This window comes from Rutidosis leptorrhynchoides, chromosome 3 (assembly GCF_046630445.1).
Source record: "Rutidosis leptorrhynchoides isolate AG116_Rl617_1_P2 chromosome 3, CSIRO_AGI_Rlap_v1, whole genome shotgun sequence".
NCBI lineage: Eukaryota > Viridiplantae > Streptophyta > Magnoliopsida > Asterales > Asteraceae > Rutidosis > Rutidosis leptorrhynchoides.
In genome coordinates, this window is record NC_092335.1 from 91,576,492 (window position 1) to 91,582,740 (window position 6,249).

Genomic DNA, 6,249 nt, shown 5'->3' on the forward strand with positions numbered 1-6,249 from the left:
AAGGTGGATCCGGCAAAGATAGAAACTGTTGAAAAGTGGGAAACCCCGAAAACTCCGAAACACATACGCCAGTTTTTAGGACTAGCTGGTTACTACAGAAGGTTCATCCAAGACTTTTCCAGAATAGCAAAACCCTTGACTGCATTAACGCATAAAGGGAAGAAATTTGAATGGAATGATGAACAAGAGAAAGCGTTTCAGTTATTGAAGAAAAAGCTAACTACGGCACCTATATTGTCATTTCCTGAAGGGAATGATGATTTTGAAATTTATTGTGACGCATCAAAGCATGGTCTCGGTTGTGTATTAATGCAACGAACGAAGGTGATTGCTTATGCGTCTAGACAATTGAAGATTCACGAACAAAATTATACGACGCATGATTTGGAATTAGGCGCGGTTGTTTTTGCATTAAAGACTTGGAGGCACTACTTATATGGGGTCAAAAGTATTATATATACCGACCACAAAAGTCTTCAACACATATTTAATCAGAAACAACTGAATATGAGGCAGCGTAGGTGGATTGAATTGTTGAATGATTACGACTTTGAGATTCGTTACCACCCGGGAAGGCAAATGTGGTAGCCGACGCCTTGAGCAGAAAGGACAGAGAACCCATTCGAGTAAAATCTATGAATATAATGATTCACACTAACCTTACTACTCAAATAAAGGAGGCGCAACAAGGAGTTTTGAAAGAGAGAAATTTAAAGGATGAAATACCCAAAGGATCGGAGAAGCATCTTAATATTCGGGAAGACGGAACCCGGTATAGGGCTGAAAGAATTTGGGTACCAAAATTTGGAGATATGAGAGAAATGGTACTTAGAGAAGCTCATAAAACCAGATAATCAATACATCCTGGAACGGAGAAGATGTACAAGGATCTCAAGAAATATTTTTGGTGGCCGGGTATGAAAGCCGATGTTGCTAAATACGTAGGAGAATGTTTGACGTGTTCTAAGGTCAAAGCTGAGCATCAAAAACCATCAGGTCTACTTCAACAACCCGAAATTCCGGAATGGAAATGGGAAAACATTACCATGGATTTCATCACTAAATTGCCAAGGACTGCAAGTGGTTTTGATACTATTTGGGTAATAGTTGATCGTCTCACCAAATCAGCACACTTTCTGCCAATAAAAGAAGATGACAAGATGGAGAAGTTAGCACGACTGTATTTGAAGGAAGTTGTCTCCAGACATGGAATACCAATCTCTATTATCTCTGATAGGGATGGCAGATTTATTTCAAGATTCTGGCAGACATTACAGCAAGCATTAGGAACTCGTCTAGACATGAGTACTGCCTATCATCCACAAACTGATGGGCAGAGCGAAAGGACGATACAAACGCTTGAAGACATGCTACGAGCATGTGTTATTGATTTCGGAAACAGTTGGGATCGACATCTACCGTTAGCAGAATTTTCCTACAACAACAGCTACCATTCAAGCATTGAGATGGCGCCGTTTGAAGCACTTTATGGTAGAAAGTGCAGGTCTCCAATTTGTTGGAGTGAAGTGGGGGATAGACAGATTACGGGTCCGGAGATTATACAAGAAACTACCGAGAAGATCATCCAAATTCAACAACGGTTGAAAACCGCCCAAAGTCGACAAAAGAGCTACGCTGACATTAAAAGAAAAGATATAGAATTTGAAATTGGAGAGATGGTCATGCTTAAATTTGCACCTTGGAAAGGCGTTGTTCGATTTGGTAAATGAGGGAAATTAAATCCAGGGTATATTGGACCATTCAAGTTTATTGATCGTGTCGGACCAGTAGCTTACCGACTTGAGTTACCTCAACAACTCGCGGCTGTACATAACACTTTCCACGTCTCGAATTTGAAGAAATGTTTTGCTAAAGAAGATCTCACTATTCCGTTAGATGAAATCCAAATCAACGAAAAACTTCAATTCATCGAAGAACCCGTCGAAATAATGGATCGTGAGGTTAAAAGACTTAAGTAAAACAAGATACCAATTGTTAAGGTTCTATGGAATGCTCTTAGAGGACCCGAGTTCACCTGGGAGCGTGAAGATCAGATGAAGAAGAAATACCCGCATCTATTTCTAGAAGATTCGTCAATACCTTCAACAGCTTAAAATTTCGGGACGAAATTTATTTAACGGGTAGGTACTGTAGTGACCCGAACTTTTCCATGTTTATATATATTAATTGAGATTGATATTTACATGATTAAATGTTTCCAACATGTTAAGCAATCAAACTTGTTAAGACTTGATTAATTGAAATATGTTTCATATAGACAATTGACCACCCAAGTTGACCGGTGATTCACGAACGTTAAAACTTGTAAAAACTATACGATGACATATATATGGTTATATATATAGTTAACATATTTTTATTATAAGTATGTATCTCATTAGGTATTTTAACAATGAGTTATATACATAAAAATGAGACTATTAATTTAAGAAACTCGAAAACGATATATATAACGATTATCGTTATAACAACGTCTTACTAGGTACATATGAATCATATTAAGATATTGATACACTTGGTTAATTATGTTAAATGATAAGTAAATATATTATTAAGTGTATTAACAATGAAATACATATGTAAAAATAAGACTACTAACTTAATGATTTCGAAACGAGACATATATGTAACGATTATCGTTGTAACGACATTTAACTGTATATACATCATACTGAGATATATTATATATCATAATATCATGATAATATAACAATTTAACATCTCATTTGTTATAATAAACAATGGGTTAACAACATTCAACAAGATCGTTAACCTAAAGGTTTCAAAACAACATTTACATGTAACGACTAACGATGACTTAATGACTCAGTTAAAATGTATATACATGTAGTGTTTTAATATGTATTCATACACTTTTGAAAGACTTCAAGACACTTATCAAAATACTTCTACTTAACAAAAATGCTTACAATTACATCCTCGTTCAGTTTCATCAACAATTCTACTCGTATGCACCCGTATTCGTACTCGTACAATACACAGCTTTTAGATGTATGTACTATTGGTATATACACTCCAATGATCAGCTCTTAGCAGCCCATGTGAGTCACCTAACACATGTGGGAACCATCATTTGGCAACTAGCATGAAATATCTCATAAAATTACAAAAATATGAGTAATCATTCATGACTTATTTACATGAAAACAAAATTACATATCCTTTATATCTAATCCATACACCAACGACTAAAAACACCTACAAACACTTTCATTCTTCAATTTTCTTCATCTAATTGATCTCTCTCAAGTTCTATCTTCAAGTTCTAAGTGTTCTTCATATATTTTACAAGTTCTAGTTACATAAAATCAAGAATACTTTCAAGTTTGCTAGCTCACTTCCAATCTTGTAAGGTGATCATCCAACCTCAAGAAATCTTTGTTTCTTACAGTAGGTTATCATTCTAATACAAGGTAATAATCATATTTAAACTTTGGTTCAATTTCTATAACTATAACAATCTTATTTCAAGTGATGATCTTACTTGAACTTGTTTTCGTGTCATGATTCTGCTTCAAGAACTTCGAGCCATCCAAGGATCCTTTGAAGCTAGATCCATTTTTATCTTTTCCAGTAGTTTTATACAAGGAACTTAAGGTAGTAATGATGTTCATAACATCATTCGATTCATACATATAAAGCTATCTTATTCGAAGGTTTAAACTTGTAATCACTAGAACATAGTTTAGTTAATTCTAAACTTGTTCGCAAACAAAAGTTAATCCTTCTAACTTGAATTTTAAAATCAACTAAACACATGTTCTATATCTATATGATATGCTAACTTAATGATTTAAAACCTGGAAACACAAAAAACACCGTAAAACTGGATTTACGCCGTCGTAGTAACACCGCGGGCTGTTTTGGGTTAGTTAATTAAAAACTATGATAAACTTTGATTTAAAAGTTGTTATTCTGAGAAAATGATTTTTATTATGAACATGAAACTATATCCAAAAATTATGGTTAAACTCAAAGTGGAAGTATGTTTTCTAAAATGGTCATCTAGACGTCGTTCTTTCGACTGAAATGACTACCTTTACAAAAACGACTTGTAACTTATTTTTCCGACTATAAACCTATACTTTTTCTGTTTAGATTCATAAAATATAGTTCAATATGAAACCATAGCAATTTGATTCACTCAAAACGGATTTAAAATGAAGAAGTTATGGGTAAAACAAGATTGGATAATTTTTCTCATTTTAGCTACATGAAAATTGGTAACAAATCTATTCCAACCATAACTTAATCAACTTGTATTGTATATTATGTAATCTTGAGATACCATAGACACGTATACAATGTTTCGACCTATCATGTCGACACATCTATATATATTTCGGAACAACCATAGACACTCTATATGTGAATGTTGGAGTTAGCTATACAGGGTTGAGGTTGATTCCAAAATATATATAGTTTGAGTTGTGATCAATACTGAGATACGTATACACTGGGTCGTGGATTGATTCAAGATAATATTTATCGATTTATTTCTGTACATCTAACTGTGGACAACTAGTTGTAGGTTACTAACGAGGACAGCTGACTTAATAAACTTAAAACATCAAAATATATTAAAAGTGTTGTAAATATATTTTGAACATACTTTGATATATATGTATATATTGTTATAGGTTCGTGAATCAACCAGTGGCCAAGTCTTACTTCCCGACGAAGTAAAAATCTGTGAAAGTGAGTTATAGTCCCACTTTTAAAATCTAATATTTTTGGGATGAGAATACATGCAGGTTTTATAAATGATTTACAAAATAGACACAAGTACGTGAAACTACATTCTATGGTTGAATTATCGAAATCGAATATGCCCCTTTTTATTAAGTCTGGTAATCTAAGAATTAGGGAACAGACACCCTAATTGACGCGAATCCTAAAGATAGATCTATTGGGCCTAACAAACCTCATCCAAAGTACCGGATGCTTTAGTACTTCGAAATTTATATCATATTCGAAGGGTGTCCCGGAATGATGGGGATATTCTTATATATGCATCTTGTTAATGTCGGTTACCAGGTGTTCACCATATGAATGATTTTTATCTCTATGTATGGGATGTATATTGAAATATGAAATCTTGTGGTCTATTGTTACGATTTGATATATATAGGTTAAACCTATAACTCACCAACATTTTTGTTGACGTTTAAAGTATGTTTATTCTCAGGTGAATACTAAGAGCTTCCGCTGTTGCATACTAAAATAAGGACTAGATTTGGAGTCCATGTTTGTATGATACTGTGTAAAAACTGCATTCAAAAAAATGATTTCGATGTAACATATTTGTATTGTAAACCATTATGTAATGGTCGTGTGTAAACAGGATATTTTAGATTATCATTATTTGATAATCTACGTAAAGTTTTTTAAACCTTTATTTATGAAATAAAGGTTATGGTTTGTTTTAAAAATGAATGCAGTCTTTGAAAAACGTTTCATATAGAGGTCAAAACCTCGCAACGAAATCAATTAATACGGAACGTTTTTAATCAATAACAACGGGACATTTCACTTTCCACATTCCTCCACTAGAACTTCCCGTCAATGGCTTCTTCAATTGTGGTATAGTTTCATGAACTTGATCATCGGTGTTACCAGTGTGCAGTTAATCCTCTTCTTCAATTGAAGTTTCTTCAAGAGTTAGCTGATCCACTGGCATGTTCTTAATGATGTTTTCATCGATTGGTTCGAGTGCTGTTTTTGTTAAGGTTGTTTCAGTTGCCTTCGTGCCCTTGGTGTTTTTGCTGGTCTTTGAAACGGGTGGCGCCATTTGTTGGTACGATCTTTCGTATAGCGGCTGTAAGGTACCAGTACAAGTTAATAGTTGCTCAGCGTGTGACGTATACTGTTGATTGTTATTTGCCCTCGAGAAATAATATCTGCAGACCCGGAACACGGATGAGTAATCCGTGGGGTGGCCTCAATCAATCTGAGTATCAATCTGAAATGGATCCGTATAGCGTAACGCTGGTAAGCGGCTAATTTATGTTTAGAGTAAGAAAGAACTTTGTGAGAGAGAAAGTGTACTTCTCTCTGACTGAAGTTCAGATCAGAATGATGATGATCTTAAATGTGGTGACCCAGGGGGTCTATTTATAGGAGCAGATTGTCAGAAATTCACGGGTTACACGTGTCAATCACTTAATGGTTCTGTTACGTGAAGTATCCAGAATGTCGGTGTCAATC